Source organism: Ostrea edulis, chromosome 3, assembly GCF_947568905.1.
Source record: "Ostrea edulis chromosome 3, xbOstEdul1.1, whole genome shotgun sequence".
Taxonomy (NCBI): Eukaryota; Metazoa; Mollusca; class Bivalvia; order Ostreida; family Ostreidae; genus Ostrea; species Ostrea edulis.
Window position 1 is genome coordinate 60,876,542 of NC_079166.1, and position 21,941 is coordinate 60,898,482.

Consider the following 21,941-nt stretch of genomic DNA (forward strand, 5'->3'; position numbering starts at 1 on the left):
CACGTTTACTGAAGCAACCCTTGGCCGCTTACAAGGAGAACTCAACGTCTCCATCAACAAACCACCGGCATATAGTACAATCCCGTGGGGATCCGGGCTAGAATAGGTCCTCAGTACCCCCTTGTTTATCGTAGGAGGCGACTAAATGGCACGGTCCTCCGGATGAGACCGCAAAAATCAAGGTCCCGTGTCACAACAGGTGTGGCACGATAAAGTTCCCTCCCTGCTCAAATGTCGTCAGTGCCGACCGTATGCCTAAATTTTGCAGTCCTTCACCGGCAATGGTGACGTCTCCATATGAGTGAAAAATTCTCAAGAGGGACGTTAAACTGTACGACCAACCAATAAAATTCGGTAATAGAACCAGAAGCACGCTAGTGTTCACTTCTATGGCCATGAGCTTCACTCAAGAAATTGTGACGTTGCTGACTATAGCTGGTGGGGTCTCGGTTTCGATGGAATATTCACTGATAAAATAACAACAACATCGCGCCTTTTTATTCCACAACTATTTCTAACACGTCAGTGTAATGGATGCCTTTAATTCGGGACAACCTAGTTGATCTGATAAATTGCATTATGCACACACTTTTTCCCCAGTATGGTACTCATGGCAACCAAATCATCCTGTGTGAGAGTCGTCATAGGGGCGTTGGAGTCGATGATGTCAATTACATTTTTCTAAAAGAGAAATCGGAAGTGAAATCCATCATTAACAGTGTATATATTCAAATCCACCGATACATCGTTTGTTCAAATAAGTAGTATTCTAATGTTTCGAGACATGGGGTAGTTCTTTTAGTCAAATTAATTTTTACTGTCAAAGGATGTTTGATTCTGAAGAAAATTTAAAAAGAACAGTGTATATCTTAACAATTTTGGGTGTTGCTAAAACGCGAAGCGGAACGGAAAATATTGTATGCAATGATGTTATGAGGTCAGCATTTTGCAAAATAAAAAGTTTATCATGAACAAGGTAAGCAAGATAAAATTGTTTTACCGCTAGAAAACAAATTCCCAAAATTTTGATTTGAATCATAACAAAGTATTTTAGTCATATATTTGGTGTTATCTTAGCTACATTAATCATTCTAATTCTTCTTCATTTTCCGTTCCGTGTTTTCGCAACACCCAATAATTTTGGATATTGTGGTTATGTGTACCGAGAAAACATTTGAATATATCCCTTAAGAACAAGAAACGTAGAACTCAATACAAAACACCCTATTCATTTTAAGTAGTATTGTGTCAAATTTCTTTCAATTGTGTACTTTGCTCCAATTTTCAAACCATTATGATTTCTAAGAATAACGTACATCTATCATGAAGGACTTAACGACCAGTCACTCAACAATGGAATTTGGCTAATTATGTCCCCCCCCCCCCCCCCCCCCAATGAACATCGTCGCAAACCGCGGCCAATATGTACGATCCTCTCCCATCTGGCTATGTGCGGACTCCGGACCGTGGCTTGAGACGATGCCCAATGAAATACAACAAACTATAAGATAATGGAAAATCTGAAGAACACTCTGGAGCATAAACGGTAATTAGTCATCAACTATGAGGACTTGATAGGAGTTAGAACAAGTGCTTTTCAGATGACCTATTAATTCATGTAAAGTAAAATCCACCAGTCATGTTTTTCCATATTAAATATTTCCCAGTGTTCATTTCTATCACATATGCTTCTTTCAATTATGTATTCAAATATGTCCTGCATTTTATTAAACGTATTGAGTCATTTGTAGGAAGGCAGTTTGTGTTACCCACCTCAATCGTATGGAGTCCATGTGATGAATGAACATCTAGCTGTTGCTGTGCGCTCGTCTGATAGATGTAGCACTTATGTTTGGATGCTCTGACTAGCAGGATATGCTGTAAAAATAGTCATGTAACCCTTTCTCAAGTGGAGGTTTTAGATTTTAAGTTTCACGTGAAGATAACTACCAGTGATAAATGATATAACTCCTGTAAGGAATACCGAGAGTTGGGCAAACACGGACCCTGGATACACCAGAGGTGGGATCAGGTACCTAGGAGGAGTAAGCATCCCCTTTCGACCGGTCACACCCGTCGTGAGCCTTACACTTTGATCAGGTACACGTAGTAATCCGTAGTCAAAATCAGTGTGCCAAGAACGGCGTAACAATCGGTATGAAACACGTCTCTTTGCCACGTTATATCGAACGAGAAACTTGAAAATCTACTGCATGATTCAGTCATGGAATATATCTTTTAATTAAAAAGTAACCGTTTTTTACTCCATGCATATAGGGAAATCTCAAAGTAGTTATCGAAGTTGTCCTATCGTGAATCTTTCACTCATATGGAGACGTCACTATTGCCAGCGAAGGGCTGCAAAATTTAGGCCTATGCTCGGTGCTTACGGCCTTTGAGCAGGGAGGGATATTTGTCGTGTCACCTGCTGTGACACGGGACCTCGGTTTTTGTGGTTTCATCCGAAGGACCACCCATTTAGTTGCCTCTTGCGACAAGCAACGGGTACTGAAGACCTATTCTAACCCGGATCCCCGTCACCAATCATATTGAAAGCATGGCATAGCGAAGTCATTTTATTGAAACCATACGGCCAATCAGTGAGTGAAATTTGATAAAACAAAGTGGATGTTATTGGAATGGTAGTAGCATGCGATTCCCTCCCGAACCGATACAGCATCGGTCTTTAACAATTTCTGATTTTACAAACATATTCTAAAACCAATAATGCGAAGCATTTTTGAACCGTTGTTTGAAATTATGTTATGATTATGAATCGCTTGAGTATTTTACAAAGTGAAGATTTTCTATTATTTGCATGTTATTTAAAAACAAAACATCTTTATCGTTCAATGGCCTAGTTAATTATGGCTTCTATATTTTGGAACTATCAATTTAAGATATTTATGAAGAATTAATACATACCGTATGATAATCATAGTAGAAAGAGAAGGACTCGAATACTGATGGCTCATGCGTGGGGTGCGTTCCTGTGTGGAATGATGATTATGTGGGTGCATTGTCGTTGCAGCCAACGCCTGTAGAAGTAAGAGAAACCCCGAATGTCACGTAATACATAACAACGCCTGCAGAAGTCAAAATAGCTCCGAATGTCACGTAGTACGTAACAACGCCTGCAGAGGTAAGAAAAGCCCGAATGTCACATGTCGAATCATTTGAACGACATAAACATCGTATGTAAGTGATAATGAAATATTTATAAATATAGTAAGTTGACGATGGAGAAGCTGAAGTCCTCCGGTTTGTCATTATGTTTAGTAGATGATTTTCACTTCTTTGAAGTAAGGAGAGATTGCTGAATTTCAACTGTAATAGTATATACAAATGTACATGTATATCAACGTAATGCCTTCATTTTGGGACCATTATATATTTAAGGACGCATTTTTTTTTTTTTTAGAACAATCATACCATTCTTTTTTGTCCAGCAATTTAGCAGACTCAAAACAGTTTCAGCACGAAATATTTCCCAATATATGCATTGATTTGTTTTCATTCTTATTTAGAAATACACATTATAAATTTCGTTGTTTTATATCAAATATCTACCTTTCAATGCAGATCAATTTATGTTATTGGTATCCCATTTTCTCTTTCAGTGACACAATCCATATCTTCGAAATCTAAAAACTTGTCAACCCATGGTATAGGTATGAAAGCAAATCACGTGATATATATTTTTATTCACATTTTCTAATATGAAATATTCTTTGTTTTCAAGTCTTAAACCGTAACGTGTAGGTTTTCCCAGGTAGTCTTAATCGGTGTATTTATGTGACATGATGATGGTAACACAGTCTATTAGCTTTTCATTATCGTGTATTTTACTTACCAAAGAAACACAGGAGAGGTATAAACAAACCTTCAGCATCATTTTCTCCGATCTAAAATGTGAATCGTGCTTCGCCAAGACCTATGTACTATTTCGTATGATCTTATCTGACGTGGCTTATCAGGGCCTGTTCCTACTTTGTGCTCTTCTTCTGACCGATTTCCACTAAGTTCACGAGACAGATGTATGTACACCAGAATACATTGGATAATGGGAGAAGTTTGAAATCTTGGCAAACAACTGAAACTCTTTCAACGACGATTTTCGAAAACAATAAATATTTCGCTAAACTTTGTCCATTTTAAAGTCTCGTATCTTTATTAAGAGAAAATTTGATTGAATTACATGTAATTACGTTTCATTTATGTGAAAATATCTAAACGACGAAAGTTAGTATATGATTGTGATCATGCAGTCAACGGTACCCACCATACTATCATTGGCACACAGATATACACATGTGGCTACTTAATCAATGTGCAGAAATTTCCCATGGTCTGTTTTACGTTCCGTCGAGAATTTGTCACTCGCATTGAGACGTCAAGTACCACAAATTTAGATCTATGCTTAACGCTGTAGCAGTGAGGGTTCTTTAACATGCCAACACCAGCTGTTGCGACACGGGACTTGCGTTGTTAAGGTTATATCCAAAAGACCTGTCCGTGATTCTTGCAAATGCCGAGCGTTTGACAAAGGAACAATCACTACTTATTTTAGTGTGTTAGCTTTGACGCAGCCATGGCATGAGCGGGGCTCGAACTCACGACTTCTCGGTCACGAAACGAATGCTCTACCATTGAGCTACCGACTTGAGACAGAAACCGAGATCAAAGCCATGGAAACTGAGCAAGAACGAGTTGAATTATGGGATACGTGGTTTACATTTTAAGTTTTTGTAATGCCACGCTCACTAGTTATTGAACAATACTTTGAAAATTAAATATAATGCAATGAATTCCAGGACCAATTAAAATATGAATAAATTAATCTTATTTTTAAGTGGTGTATATTTTAAAAATGGATACTACTAAAACAAATATTTCTCATAACTTACTGCTTTTTTGTAATCTTAAATTAAAGCATTTTTCTTGAAAAAAGGTTTTTACAACTTATGATGCCATATGCTAAATGGCGGCGTGTTTACATAATTCGCGCTTCGACCAATATCTTTATAGGAAAATAAAGTAGTTTATGAATAGAATAGAAATTTCGGTAGTTATTTATGCTATGTAAGCAAATCTGAACCGGTGGAAGCAAGATTGGACGCAAAGTGAAGGCGTTGAGCAATAAGAGAAAAGAAATCGCTTAGAAATTATTTCAAGAAGGGAAAATTATCAGCTATCTGTCGGAAACATTCGATATGTCCAGGACTGCAATCGCAAGTTTTAAGAAGCGTGTAAAACGTCGAGGATCCATACAAAACATCCCGCGACGAGGCAAAAAACCTATCGTGCCAGCCCGAGACTATCGACAGTTAGAAAGGCCTGTAAAAACTAACAGAAGAGAAAGTGTACAGGGAATTACGGATAAAAATTAAGAACGACCGATATCTAATCCAACTGTACAATTACATTTGCACAAACACGGATGTTTGAGACGGGTTGCGAAGAAAAAACTAGTGATTCGAGAAGTTAACAGGATTGATTGACTGTTTGTTTAGCATCCCGTCGACAATTTAGACCTCACCAGCTGTAGGAGCAGTAACACAGACCTATGCTTAACAGTGAGGGGTCTTTATCGTGCCAACACCCGCCGTGACACGGGACCTCCGTTATTAAGGTCATATCCCAAAGAAACATGATTCTCATTTCTAAATGCTGAGCGTTTGGCAAAGGGGCAATTACTGCACCTATTTTATCGTCTTAGGTTTGACGTGGCCATGACACGAAAGGGGCTTGAACTCACGAACGCTCTACCACTGAGCTACTGCGACCGGCGAGAAGCTAACAGGAGAAAGCGCTTATCGTATTGTCGAGAAAAAAGAAAACCGACAGTTGACAACTTCTGGACAAAAGTTATATTCTGAGATGAGTCCGGGAGAGCTGTGGGAGAGGATTCTCGTATACATGTACACGTATATGTTTTAAGAAAACGGGACGAGGGATGGAGACAGGATTTGGTAGAGGCGCGGAAGTCCAAACCATGTTACCAAGTTACGATTTGGGGATGCATTACATGTACCTGGCAGGGAGTCGGTACTATTTCTGCAGTGGATGGAAATATAAATGCCGATAGATTTAAGAAAATCTTAGAGACAATTTGTTGCCAGTTTTAGCCCGTCATTTTCCGACTGGACATTATATTGTCCAAGGCGGCAATGCACGTGTACGCTGTCCGAGTTCAACACAGGATTATTGCACAGTTCAACGACATTACAACGATGAGCTGCCCAGCGCAGCAGGCACGCGACGTTGTTTCAACGTTGAGAATACGTTGAATATTGGTTGCAACGTCGAACTATAATTCACCGTTGTTTCAACGTCGAAACCACAACGTTTTATCAACGGTGAAACAACGTTGAAGATATAACATATTTTCAACGTTGTATGTTCGTTGATATTTCACGTTGATTAAGAAATCATAAAATATTGTGGTTTTTTTTGACAATATGGCTGTTGTTGAAATCATTAATAAACAATCTAGCAAAGATAAAACCCTTATGAGGTTGGTGCGCCGTCTGGTACTTGCAGGTCTCAATTTCAATGTCCTTTTCAAAGCAAAACACATTCCTGTAAACTCAAATGTTGTTGCTGACCACTTATCACGCTTTAAGTTTCAGGAGTCCAAAACACTAGTGTGTTTTAATTATCTTTAATTTACAACCAATTGCGTAGAATATGGGTAATTCTCTTGAATTTTTTCTCCTTTTCGAAATTCTTTTATTACTTTTCAGCGGTATGACTTTTCAGTTATACATTTGTAATCTATATTGTTCATATGCAACAATTAAATATTGTACGTACGTGTAAGTGCAGGGCACATTGCTAGATTGGTGTATAGTTTTGAGAAGTAATTTAAGCAATGCATTTATAATTCCGCTTTTATAATGAAATGACACGAGGCTATGTTATGAATATTACATATTTCCATCAAATATAATAATTGCTTTTCATTTGTTTCAGTGTAATGTACGGAAACAATATTATGATTTCTTTTTCTTTATAAGCTTTGTAGCATACAAAGGAAGGTGTAGAGTATATTGCATATTTGTTAAATGGTTTTTCCAATCTTTTCAACATGGCGATAGAGAAGACGTGTCTATTGTCGGACACCCCGACATAAAATTCTTTTTTTTTTTTTTTTTTTTTTATACATTTAATTACTTAACCTTAGGCCACACCAATTTGTAAAATAGTTCTTCGGATTTTCAAACAAAAAAAGTGAGGCGAGAGGGCGAAATTATTTTACAAATATTATTTTTAATTTTGGAGATAAAAATTATGAGGCGAGCGAATACAAGAAATATTAATATTTTTAATTGAATTAAGTGTGATTTCAAAAAGCGGGCGCCTAAAAATAAAGATCTAAAATCATCAGATATCATTTGTTTACCACATAAACTTAATATTTTTCAACTTTGTTGATATAGTTTACAATATAAAATGTGCTTTGCAACATTAACTGATAAGGTCTTTTTGAAGCATTTTATTTAAGTTTCATTTCTACAAACTTTCGATTCAGAGATATGCATATTGCTATGGACACATCCAGTTTTGACATTCATTGCAAATACAATATCCATTCCATCGCTTTGAGCATTTTCTTGAATTTGATATGACATCACCAAACCTTTTGTGAATTTGTCGTTAACTGTCGGTCCGGTTTAAAATAGCCATCGATCAGTACCCCTTGCTTGTTGTAAGAGAAGAATAAATGGGGCGGTCCTTCAGATAGTACTGCAAAAACTGAGATCCTTGTCACAGCAGGTTTAGCACGATAGAGATCTCCCCTCAGTGCCATAAGCGCTGAGCGTAGGCCTAAATTTTGCAGCCCTTCACCGGCAATGGTAACGTCTTCATGTGAGTGAAATATTCTCAAGAGAGACTTCAGTCAATATATAGGCTAATCAAACAATCAATCATATGCTATCAATATTCTCTAAATAGTGGCATCGAATAGCGCTTCAAAAGTTTCATCGGCTTCCAGTTCGATTCCAGCATAAGGAACAACTTCCAATCCAGTGTTATGAAGTATCGTACATATTAAGATAGACATCATGAATAACTTAACCGTATTACATTGTTAGGAAATTTCTCGAGGGCCGGGGTTCTGTCTTTTGTCAGCATATACATCAAGGTTATTTGTGCGCTTGTTGTAAAAACTAAAAAAAATATTTACGGATATTTTTGAACACGCGGGCGGATATTATTTTTTGATAATATTATAATTTGGATTTGTTACAAATAGAAGCGGCGAATCCGACGAACTAGATTACAAATTGGCATGGCCTTACCAATTTTCCCACTGGAGACAATTTTCGTTTTTCGGGTACCCCTCCCCCCTTAAAATCCTGCAGCAGGCATTTCACGAAGCTACCTTAAGACTAATACGCGTCCTTAGTATGTCTACACATCCTATTCCTAACTGGGAAGTCACTTTCTCGAAGCTTTTCTAAATTTAGGGCTCGCCATACATGTAAGTTCATCCTAGGACAGCATAGCACCTGTCCTAGCTAAAATACCATCCTTCGTTTGTATAAACGTGGCGACAGCCGCGAAATTGAAGCGAAAAGCTCGCAGAAACCGTGAAAAATATTTTTGTTAATAATAACCCGCAAGATTACTTAATTGTGAGGAAGTACAGAATTTCGCGGTTTTCATAGCCTCCGTCATTTTTTCTACCTCATGTAGTAGAACTTGAATTTTCCCCAGTTGAACAATTTGGGTTCCTCCTCTTACTCATGATAGTACACTAATCCGCACAACTCACAAATTAAATTCAGATCGGTTTGATTTGTGTCGGAAAAACGATTGTTCAATTATTGTTATTAAAGACCTTGACATGAGTACATGTACGTAAGTCAAGGTATATTTGTTCGATTTCAAACTATCGTACACGGGTATTGCATGGCTCAGTGGTTTTGTATTGCATTCATCGTGAAAGGAAATGATAATAAACTATTAAATTAAATACGCATGTGTAGGTCTGAGTATCACAATATCTGTTTGTTTTACTACTTTATCAAATGATCTTAACATTTCTTCGTTTATAACATATTTATATTGAATTCTCGGTATCTATTTTACAAATATTCATATAAATGAATATGTTTTTTCTCTCAATGTGTGTGTCTAGTTTTGATTTGCTTACTCGGAAATATATGACGAATGTCATGTGTATAACTACATGTAAAGGAATAATATTAATCTGAAATGCTGATCAGAATAGGACTTGGTGAACTGTTCTGATGTGTGTTAGTTATTTTGTTATCAATACCCTTTGAAGTATTTATCAATCATTGTTATTCAGATCAAATTAATGTTTGAATTTATTTCAGGGAATAAGCAAAAGAAAAAAAAATGTCCTAACATTGTAAGGAATAAGCTAGATCCCTGGAAGTTTTAGAGAATAAGCTTACTCCCTGATTGAAATAAGAGATTATGCTTAATCCCTGAGAATTTCAGGGATTTTGCGTATTCCCTAAAGTTGCTTGTTCCCTGTAACATATATGCTTGACATGCAATAATCATAATATAATTCATAATGATATGATAATAAGAAATAAAAAGGAGGTAAAACAATAGAGTTCAGGAAATTGAAAAAGGTGATGAAAAACTTTGAAATTATACGGAGAGCCAAATAAAGGAATTTGCTAAATATTCTTTAATTCAAATTAACCATGATCAGGTTAAGAAGGGGATGTATATATATAATATGTATATACATATATGCATGCTTTACCAACTTTTGATCTCAGCCATCTCGCGAAATTTTCTTTTAATTGTAAGCCCCTTTCACACATTCACGGATGAAACGCCGGATTGTCAATCCGTGATAGTCCGTGCCAATCCGCCATCATCGTGTACAAACCGTGTATGCATTCGGCGGCGTCCAAGACAATCCGGCTTGGCCAAGCCAAACTGTGAAAAGAATTAAACGTTGAATTTTTATCCCGGAAAAAAAATCCTCCGCATTGATCCGTGCACAGGCAATAGCATCGCTTGGGGGCGAATTTACTGTTAAAGCGTACTATTTATATAGTAAATTCGACCCCAAGCAATGCAATTGCCTGTGGATCCGTGTAGGTACCGTGTATCAACCGAGAGGTCCGTGTATCAACCGAGAAGTCCGTGTAGCCACCGAAGTAACCGTGTAAAGTCCGCAGAAAAACTGCCGTTTCCGTTTCCGCATCGATAGTGTTGACATCGGCATTACGTCACAGAACCCAAAGATGTCGGATCACCCCGGATGACTAGAATTTTGCATCGGGCGTCGACCGGCTACTGATCCGTGAATGTGTGAAAGGGGCTTAATAAAAGACTAAATATATTTTTATCTCAAAGATTGCAAGTATAAGGTTAAATTGTTGATCAATATTTTTAAAGAAAAAGATGAATTATCACCAGTACCAAAACTTTTTCAATCAAAAACATGCACACTTTTTTAAAGTGGGTTTCCTACAAACTGAAAGTTGTGTGCACAATACCAGATTTAGCATATAGCTAGTACCTGAAGGCTTAATTTTTCATAAGTTACAATAATTTACATGAGTAACTTTCACGGGCTTTAGCGGTCACCGGAGTCTAAGCTAGGTAATTAAACTGCAAAAGCTAGATTAATACAATAAAAATAGAATTTTGCGTAGATATGCAACCAGGAAAATTAATATCCATTTCATAGCGATACTTTCAACTAATGCTCACGTGACCGTTAAGGTCTTTGGGCCTCTTGTTACTAATTTGAAATAACAATATTTAATAATTTGTTATAGCGAATTGATAATTTGAAATATCTAAATAATTAATCAAATTACAAATTGATGATTTGTTATAAACACATTCATTGATAATTTGAAATAACAAATTGATAATCTGTTATAACAAGTTAGCATTGAGATAACAAATTGATAATGTGTTATATATAGGGTCTATATATGATTGATTTTGTATTGTTTAACGGGATGATATTTCATTCAAATTGACATGTCACCAATACCTGTGAAGGGCTTCAAATTTATGAATAATTGATTTGTTTTATAACAGATTGATAATTTGTTGTAACATATTGCATGATGATTTGTTATATTACAAATTGATAATTTCTTAAATTCAGATTAATGATTATATATATAATTTTACACAACAAATCATATGAATCTGTTTATAACAAATTATTAATTTTTTATAACAATGAAACTAAAAAAAATACTGCTGCCGGCCCTAAATATTTCCGTATGTTCACAAAATCATGTAATCCCTTCTGGGTGCTGAGATTTTTAAACGTCCGCATGCGCAAAGTTTGGCGGTTGAAGAGAAAAAGGTGCAAGAAACGTGTTGCAGAAAGAAAGAAAGAATTGTGATATCATTAATTAGCAGTCAAGCAGTGATCGAGGATATATTTAATTAAGGTAATTAACAGTTCTTTATATTTCCAAACTTTATATAAAATTTATCATGAAATAGTACATACTGTTAGGCCTACTTGTTAATGCTAAATTATATGTACATATGTATATACTCCATCTATAGAGCTATATGCTCAGTGCTAAGGCGAGGGGGTGCGAACAAAGTGTTTGGGGACGAAATTAAAGGGTTGCAATTGATGACACCAGTTTTTTGTGTGTGAGTGGTGGTTTTGAGGGGTTTTTTTTTGGTGTTTTTTTTTATTTGCGAGGATTTGTTAAGCTTATAAACGCATCAAATCCAAGTAGTTTTGCACGACGCATAGGGTCTATATAGGCCTACATTTAGATAGGATTGTGGCTCAGCTGGGTAAATGATTTATTACCCCTTTGCCATCGATGTTGGATTCTTTTCATGAACAAAGCCTAACATACAAAATTCATGCCGAGAAAATCGACAATTTAGGGGAAGCACAGTTACATGTAAAGATAAGCGATGGCTGCTCTGTCCGTGCATGAGGATGTGAATGATGACACCATGTGGTTTTATTGCCCCATTTTCTATTTGCTCTTATCTCCAAAACTTGTACTCTTTCCAAGGAATGTTGATGAAAACGATTATAAGGCATGGAGAATGAAAAGATATCAGGCAGGCACTAGATGTACAGACATAGAATTCGGGGGATGGGGGTCTTTTTTTGACAGCATTCATTTTTCATTATTTCCACATACAAATAAAGATATATTTGGGTTACTGACCTATGAATTTTTTCTTATAGTAGCATTGCAAATGGTAAGAATGTACAATCTTACACGTATAAGCTTACATGACCTAAGAATTGTTCGGGAAGTACGAACCCCCCCCCCTTTTTTTTTTAAAAGTTTGCTTGCCGGAGGGCAACCCCACCATGAAAATCATAATTTATATTTTTTAAGTATATATACAAACGTAGCAAAATCAACAAGTTTGTAGATATCTTGTCATTTTGTACAACAAAGTTGCATACCATGCCGGGGCTTCTCTAAATAATACATAGACAAAATCATTAAATATTTTTGTGTTGGGGGGGGGGGGGGGGGGGGGGTCTGTGTTAGGTTTGATCCCACTATTATGAAAAAATTTCTAAGTAATATTATTAGCGTTGCTAGTTCATCTTTTAAAAAATAAATGCGATATACCTGTAATTTACGTTGACTATGTAATGCACATGAATACGCAAGATCGCGACTACTTTTTCCGTCTTGGTTTTAAATTTTACTTTCCCCTTTCAAAGTCTCACGAGACCCAGAGTATGCGAGAATTTGGGCATGTTGGTAAATAATACCAGTTTTGCAACTTAGGTCGTAATCGATTCACCTGATTTTAACAATGGTGTACTATCATTGCATTGCAGTAGACTGTAGTAATGATTGAAGAAAGAAACCTAATACGCATAAATATCCACAAATGATAGATTTTAATGGAAATTATGTGGATTTTTTCCCACTGCTGTCAGCCAGGAAATTCCCAAAGCTGAGAACAGCTTGCGTCAAAACATATAGCTTCACGAGCCAAATTCAATTCATTTTTCCTGTATCCAGACGTTTCACACACCTTTCATTTAAAAATGCTTTTAATTGTGGAATGCACAGGTTAAATCGTCTTCCGATGCCATGTTTGAATAAACAAAAAAATGCCCAAGATAGACACGCTTTTCCGGACTTCTTTACAAGAGAGTTCCGCTAACTCGGTATTTACGATCTTGCGTATTAAGTAATACAATTGTATATTTAAACTTCTATCACCAGGGCCGGTACATACATTTGCTTGTTCATTATGATAAAGTGCATGATTCATCAGATTTTGGGGGGGGGTTCAATTTTTTGTGTAGGTCGTAAGAATGTCATATATAAGAAAATGGCGTCGGTATCGAGCAGAGGCAGAATGCATGGCAAAATCAAGTGATGATGATTCCAGTTCTAATGTAGCTCCTGAACTGGAAGCTGAAGGACATGTTGGAGAAGTGTACAGGAGAAATCTCTCAACAGATGATGTTGCTCAACAGAATCTAAATGCTGATGAATGTTTGTGTACATCTGATGATGAACCCATTTTCTCGGAGAGTGATGATGGGAGTTTGAATTATACTTTTGAGAAAAGTGATGAAAGTGCCTCTCGGGATCCATCACAGGAACTGGAAGCAGATCTTGCAGCTTGGGTAACAAGAAACAAGTGCACAAGGTCTGCAGCGAATGAGTTGCTTGTCATATTAAGAAAACAAGGTCTCCAACTTCCTAAAGATGCAAGAACACTTTCAAAAACACCAAGAACAGTAGAAGTTGTAGAAAAATGTGGAGGGAAGTATTTGTATATGGGATTGAAAAGTGGCATTTCGAAGTTGATTCTTCAAAATGAGGATTTAAAAAAAAAAGTTATGCCTGTGTCACATTACTAGCGGGTACCGGGCGAGGTATAGGTATCGGTGGGGGACCTGTCAAGATCTAACACCGTAGGGACACATTTCCAAGTCTGCCGGGTGATTAGCTCTCCTCATATACCGCCCGCACCTCGGGCGGGACAAGGAAGGCAGCCGTATGTTTACCGGGCGGGGAGCGTATGGAATGATGGTGTTGGTGGCCGCCCGATATCCGTAAGGTTATCGGTAGGTAACCGGGAGGGGTACGTCCGGTACCCATACGGACATCGTACGGACTAGGTACCCCCGTGCGGTCACCGCTCGGACACCTGAGGGGTATCGGATGAAGCCCGGACGATGTCCGTTCTGAGAACATCCGGGTATCGTTCGGTGACCTTTGCCTTTTCATGCGTGTTAAGTGCAATTAAGGCAATTGCAAACTGGTGTATATATACTTATCGTCATCGTCATCATCTCCAACATCATCATCGACGCTGTTGCCATCAACATCGACATGGCCAATCCTCCGAGGCATCTGAGACTGCCGTTCCTACGTCTACAACTCGCTGAAGCACGTGAGCGTTATCTTACGATGGGGTTGACATCGCCAGGATTTAACTCCGCGCTAAAAGCTGCCGGTGGGGTATACGGGCCCTGAATGGCGTGTTCTCACCGCATGGTCCCCGGCCGGACACTTTTCAGATTTTGGCATTCTCAGGCCGCTCAGAACCCGCTACCTAGTCGGATACTTAATCGCAGTGTAATGTGACACAGGTATAAGTAAGCAACTTCAGCTAACTTTCAACATTGATGGTCCTCCTCTCTTTAAATCAACAAATGAACAACTATGGCCTATTTTATGTAGTGTTCAGGACTTTGAACCTTTTATTGTTTCAATTTTCTGTGGCAATCGTAAACTAAATCGAAAGGAATAAAAGAAAATTTTCATGCTAAACTTCCTTTGAATTTGAATAATTTCAACAGAATATACGAATGTTTGGTTTTAGAAAGCAAGAATGAGGACAATTGGAGGAATGACTGCAGAAGACCATGTCAAAAATGCTATGAAAAAGTTGGTATAAAAGTGCATGTGAAAGGATAGAGAATTAAATTGTTAAACAAAAATGCCAATTTATTTATAATCCCTACCAAATTCTTATTGCATAAGCACATACTAATTTGAGATTATTTATTTCGTGGCTCATTTAATTTATTATTATTCATTCTTTTTTGTAAATGCATGACAAATGCACTTATGGCGAACATGAACATGAAGGGGGAAAAGGGGAAATTTGCATTTGTTTCTACAAATGTATGCAAACTGATCAAAGGTACACATGGTTATAATTAAAATCAAATTTTATAAAGCTCAGCATAGTCAGTGAAACATCTTACTGTTCATAAAAATGAAGTAGGTACCTACTAAATCAATTTATTGTACAACCATTTGAAATATTGTGTTTAATTTATTTCATATGATACAATTTTAAGAGAGCGTCATTCAGAGCCACCGTGATACCACAGAAACAATGATATATGATGAAATGGGACGTTTTCTAAAGTACGCACCTGGACGTATTGGTGGAGGTGGAAGAGGAAAGGAGTGATGGTAAATGAATATATGATAAAATATTAAAGAATATCTGTATATGTGGAACACGTTTGAATAATTTTCATTTGAATATCATGTATCTTGATCAGAAATGGGTTTATTAAGAAATATTTGGCCTGTAATCTGCTTGATTGTTTGGCCGTTCTTGGCACACTATTTTGACTACGGATAACTCTGTTTGCCTGATCAAGAATATAGGGCTCACAGCCGGTGTGACCGGTCGACAGGGGATGCTTACTCCTCCTAGACACCTGATTCCACTTCTGGTATATCCAGGGGTAAATGTTTGCCCAATTCTCTATTTTGTATTGCTTATAGGGGGTATGAGATAGATCACTGTTCGTTACCTTCCCCTTTCGTTAGTTAGATGCATATTTAATCGTAAAACGTACATGTATTCAAGGACACTTTATTATGTGAATTTATTATTTTAATATATATAAATGAAAACTTGATTATATTGCAATTTGCCTTCCTTGCGAAGGTTTAGCCAAATATGAAATAAAGTTTGACTTACAGCAGTACCATAAATCATGTAGATAAACATTGGAATTCAAATGTCTCAGAGATTTTATCTTTTTTACAGCTGCAATTCTAGAAGATTGGGATGAAGGAAAACTTCTTTTGGAGAAAATGTTTCTTGTGAACTATTTGTCCATTTCAACGTTTTTGTAGATGTATCTTATAAAAATCTTCACGAGAACAGCAATAACCAATCAGTTGTGTGGACTTGTGGCTTATGGTTCACTTTTGGACAAATCATGGTTTATTTTGCTTTTAATAAGGACATATTTTGCAGTGTGAAAGTTGCTTTTGTTACAGATATCGGTATGTCGTTTTATCATGATTAATTCTTGAATAAATGTAATTGCCATTGATCTCAATTTTGTGTAATGCAAGGTGACGATAACGAACAGTGATCAATCTCATAATTCCTACAAGCAATACAAAATAGATAGTTGGGCAAACACGGACCCCTGGACACACCAGAGGTGGGATCAGGTGCCTAGGAGGAGTAAGCAGGAGTAAGTAATAATGTTATTATTAACAGTCACAATACAAAGGGTATTTGTGAATTCTGTTCACTTATCTTGCCAGAAAAGTTATTTCATTGATTGGAAGTTTAAGGGAATGTATTTAAACATTGACATCAAGTAGTTCATTTTCGAACATATAAGTGCAATGATAAATTTTTGAAGTTTTCTTCAATCATTTAATATCTTATCACATGATAAGGTTTAAAGTCAATGTATTTTTGACCAGTTTACAATGTTGCTTCAACCAAATATGAACATGTTTTAACAGTCTATCAATCTTTAAAATGACGTCGAAATTTTATGATGTTTCAACGTTATATGCAACCAATATTCAATGTTGAAGAGCAATGTTGATACCTGACATTGCTTCACCTTTCATACGCAGCGTTTATTCAACGTTGAAAAGTGACTTTAATATATGTCGTTGAAACAACGTTGATATGTGACGTTGCTTCACCTTTCATATAAAACCAAAATTCAACGTTGAAAAGCAACGTTGATATGTGACGTTGCTTCACCTTTCATATGAAACCAAAATTTAACGTTGATTCAACGTTAGAGAGTGACGTTGTTTCAATGTTGAAGTGCCTGCTGAGTCCTGATATGAACATAATTGAAAATCTGTGGTTCCTTGTTACAACAAAGCTCCAAGATGGATATGGAGAACAAAGACGATCCGACATAACACCAGAGTTTGTAAAGAGACTATCGAACCATTCTGAGACGGTTACGAAAGTAATACGCTTAAAGGGTCATCTTACAAGGTACTAGGTAAAGTTATTTTCAAATAATTCAATTTCTGAAATGGAATATACAAGTTACAATGTTGACCTACTTTCGTCGCGAATTGGTACGAATATATATTGCTTCATACTGTACATGCACACCCAATAGGTAAATGAAAATATATATGTAGTTTGCGCACTTTTGTAACTGTATAAATTCATTCATCCAGTCGACATTATGCGTCATGTTCGACAACAGGTGTAAACGAAAATGCACGGATTTAGTCGGAAAATAAAGCCATTGATTTGGATGTTTGACCATCAAATTGGACCTTAAATTTTAAACAGAGGTTTGTGCCAGACCTTATAAAATTTTATTACAATACAAGATAGGCTGTTGGTTAAAAGGGAAATATAACGAACAGTGATCAATCTCGTAACTCCTGTAAGCAATACAAAATAGAAAGTTGGGCAAACACGGACCCCTGGATCACAGGCAGTTGCATCGCTTGATTTTAGAATACAAAGTAGACTTGTATATAATTTGGTCTATTGTTTTTAAATCGGCTAACTTGGGTACCCTATATATTAAGAGATATATACCTTTACTCTTTAATAGTAAATTCGACCCCACGCGATGCAATTGCTTGTGCCCTGGATATACCAGAGGTGGGATCAGGAGCCCAGGAGGAGTAAACATTCCCTGTCGACGAGTCACACCTGCCGTGGGCCATATATCTAGATCAGGTAAACGGAGTTATCCGTAGTCAAAATCATTGTGCCAAGAATAGACTAACAATCGGTATGAAACCCGTCAGACAGTATTTCACCCAATGATAGGTTGTAACGGCAAACTAGATAATTATAACGACCATAGAATTTGCAAAATGCTTCATACTTTAAATGAGACTGTTGAAACCGCTGCACCATCATCTTGTTTGTTAGTAGCCTGCCTCGATTTAACAAGAAACCCATGGGCCACATTGCTCACCTGAGCAACATTTCCTAGCAATAAACACGCTTGAGCAAAACTATCATTATACGAGCAGCTTGTTTCAAAACCTTTGAAAGATAACGACTAAAAATTCATTACTTATCAAGCTGTATTACTAAAGGGAAAGGCAACACAAACCACGTTGTTGCTTTTATGATATTCATCAATCATATATTTTGAATAACCCGCCGCTAAGAGAGCGTCCATTGAAGTCTAATTTATGACGTCACACCGTCGGTTCCGGTTTATTTCATCAGCAGCACTGTAATCATGGCAAGTCACGAACAGTAAAGTTTAGAACCGTATAGATTTGAGCCTAAAGAAATTAAGAAAAGAAGACGTTCAGTTGAGTCGCAGACCAGGCAGATAGTACACGTTTCTTCATACAAATGTCTCGAACCTCAACTTGTCATTACGCATATCATGCATGTGATGGATCCACCGTTTATATTGTCTTTTCTTTTTCTTGGTTGGGTAAGGAATATCAAGAAAAAAACTTTTCACATCTCCCCTTCGTATTAGGCTAATTAACTGCTTGACATGAAAGTATCAACCTATTTATTAGTAAAATCTACCACATGCACATCTTTCTTATCAAAACCGGAACAGACTGTGTGACGTCAAAATTATTGATTATTGTGGTCTTGAATACAAAAGAGTTCCACATAGGCTGGCCGAGTGGTTAGAGCATCGTGCTCAATATCACACTGTCTCTCACCTCGAATCCCGCTCGCGCCGGTAAATGAGAAAGTTTCTCAGTTTACTTTCGGAAGATCGGTGGTTTCTTCCCAGGTACATTGTATCTGGGTTCTTTCTTCCACCAATTAAAACTGGGCACCACCAAATAACTGAAAAATTGTTTAGTGTTGCGGAAAACAGCAAAAAAGAAAGACCCCCCCCCCACCCAATCATGGCATATATAGGGGCTATAGATGGCGGGAATTTCAATTTCTAACGTTTTCAAATTAGTACTAACGCTTATCTAGGCCACATATCAACAGAATAGTATGACAAATTTTTATCAAATAAGTCCTTTCATTTATCATGTAAACGTTTTTTGGGTTGCCTTTTCCTTTAAATTCGACTACAAATTCATTAAATATTGTATGTCCTTATAGACGGGTATGACCTTTCATATTAACAAATTTATCTAGGGATGCTTTGTACAATTTAGTTTGGTTCCCTTCACATGTAAAACTTCGACCCTCTAATGTGTCCCCACTCTAACCTCAGGGGTCATGAGTTTTACATACATAAATCTCCACTTTTTCTGGAAGCTTTCATGTAAATTTCAGCTTTTCTGGTGCAGTGGTTTTTGAGAAGATTTTTAAATGACCCTACCCTGATTTTGCATTTTTGTGATTATCTCCTCTTTGATGGGGACATGGCCTTTCATGTGAACAAACTTGAATCCCCTTTACCTAAGGATTATCTGTATTAAGTTTGTTTGAAATTTGTCCAGTGGTTCCGGAGAAGAAGCTATTCCTACATATCAGCACGTAAAACTTGGATCCCCTAATATGGCCCCACCCTACCCTCGGAACCATGATCTCAATAATTATACCCCCGCAACAAGTTGTGTGTGTGTGGGGGGGGGGGGTATACTGGAATCGGGTTGTCCGTCCGTCCGTCTGTAGACGCAATGGTTTCCGGGCCCTAAAGCATTATCCTTTCCACCTACCGTCACCATATCATATATATGGACTACCCATGGGATGAAGATGTTCCCTATCGATTTTGGGGTCCAAAGGTCAAGCACACTGGAAATCGAAGTAGCAATATGGTTTCCGGGCTCTAAAGCGTTATCCTTTCCACCTACAGTTACCATATCAAACATATGGACTACCCATGGGATGAAGATGTTCCCTATCGATTTTGGGGTCAAAAGGTCAAGCGCACTGGAAATTGAAGTAGCAATATGGTTTCCGGGCTCTAAAGCGTTATCCTTTCCACCTACAGTCACCATATCATATATATAGACTACCCATGGGATGAAGATGTTCCCTATCGATTTTGGGGTCAAAAGGTCAAACGCACTGGACATTGAAGTAGCAATATGGTTTCCGGGCTCTAAAGCGTTATCCTTTCCACCTACAGTCACCATATCATACATATGGAATACCCATGGGATGAAGATGTTCCCTATCGATTTTGGGGTCAAAAGGTCAAAGGTCATGCGCACTGGACATCGAAGTAGCAATATGGTTCGGTTTGTCATGCCATTTGTTTTTTACACTCAGAAAAGAGGTAGTTTATACCTATTACCATCTCCCCTTTGGGAGATTGGGGTAAGCGGGGGTATTCTTAGTGAGCATTGCTCACAGTAACTCTTGTTTAAATCAATTCTATACCTGGAAGCTTTCACTTTAATCTCCACTTGTATAGCCAGGTGGTTCCTGAGAAGATTTCCCTTATATATTCACATGTAAAACTTTGATCCCCTAATGTAACATATCCCCGTTGGTAATGATTTTAACAATCTCGAATCTCCACTATGTCAGAAAGCTTTCATGTAAATTTTACTTTTCTGGCCCAGTGGTTCGTGAGAATATTTTCATATGACCCACCCGATTTTATCATGTTTGTTATTATCTCTCTTTGAAGGGGACATGGCCATTCATTTGTACAAACGTGAATCGTCTTTACCTAAGAATGATTTGTATCAAGTTTGATTGAAATTGGTACAGTGGCTCTAGAGAAGATTTTCCTATATATTTGCATGAAAACTTTGATCCCCTATTGTGGCCCAACCCTACCCAGGGGGCCATGATCTAATCAAATTGGAATATACTCTATATCAGGAAGCTTTCAGGTAAATATCCACTCTTCTGACCCAGTGGTTCTTGAGACGATTTTCTTTATATATTCGCATGTCTGACTTTGATACCCCATTCTGTCCTTAACATACCCCCGGTGTCATGATATTAACAAACGTTAATTTCCACTATATCAGAAAACTTTTACGTTGATTTCAGCTTTTCTGGCCCATGGTTCTTGAGAAAATTATTAAATGATCCCACCCTATTTTCGTGATTATCTCCCCTTTGAAGGCTACATGGTCCTTCGTTTGAAGAAACCTGAGTTCCCTTCACACAAGGATCCATTGTGCCAAGTTTAGTTGAAATTGGCCCAGTGGTTCTGGAGAATAAGATGGAAATTTGAAATGTTTACGACGACAACGACGAACAATGGGGTGTTTTGATCAGAAAAACTCACTTGAGCCTTCGGCTTAGGTGAGCGAAAAACTTATCATGCACAGAACAGGCTCTTGTGAATCGAATCAGATGAGAGATATAAACACCATATACAGGTGTTAATGGGGTACTGCTACATAAATATGGGAAGGTAACGATGGAGAAGCTGAAACCATCCCGTTTATTGTAAATCTGAGTTGTTAGTTTGCTGTTAATATCTATTTTCAATGAAATTATCTAAATATGAAGCATAAGTGGACGACTCTGTGGTGTCTTTTATTCGAGTTCACGGGATATATCGAATCGACATATGGGTGAAACTTATTGTTAACAGATTAATTCTCGTCGATATATCTAAATGTCACATTGAAGTCCTCAGCAATATATTTTTAGCTCACCTAAGCTGAAGTGAGCTTCTTCTCCAGAACCGCTGGGTCAATTTACGGCTTTAGAACGGAACTTTATCGTATCACAGCTGCTGTGACACTGGACCTCGGTTTTTGTGGTCCCCATTTAGTCGCCTCTTATGACAAACATGGGGCTCTGAGGACCTATACTAACCTGGATCC

General features: G+C 37.5%; 1 long non-coding RNA gene across 1 annotated transcript; it reads right to left on the minus strand.

The window, feature by feature from the left end:
• Positions 1-483: 483 nt before the first annotated feature.
• LOC125674876 (uncharacterized) lies at positions 484-4,039 on the minus strand. The gene is made up of 4 exons (XR_008801077.1): positions 3,854-4,039; positions 2,926-3,038; positions 1,774-1,878; positions 484-681 (listed from the first exon to the last, which is right to left on the minus strand). It is a non-coding gene; the product is annotated as an uncharacterized LOC125674876 (long non-coding RNA).
• Positions 4,040-21,941: the final 17,902 nt, after the last annotated feature.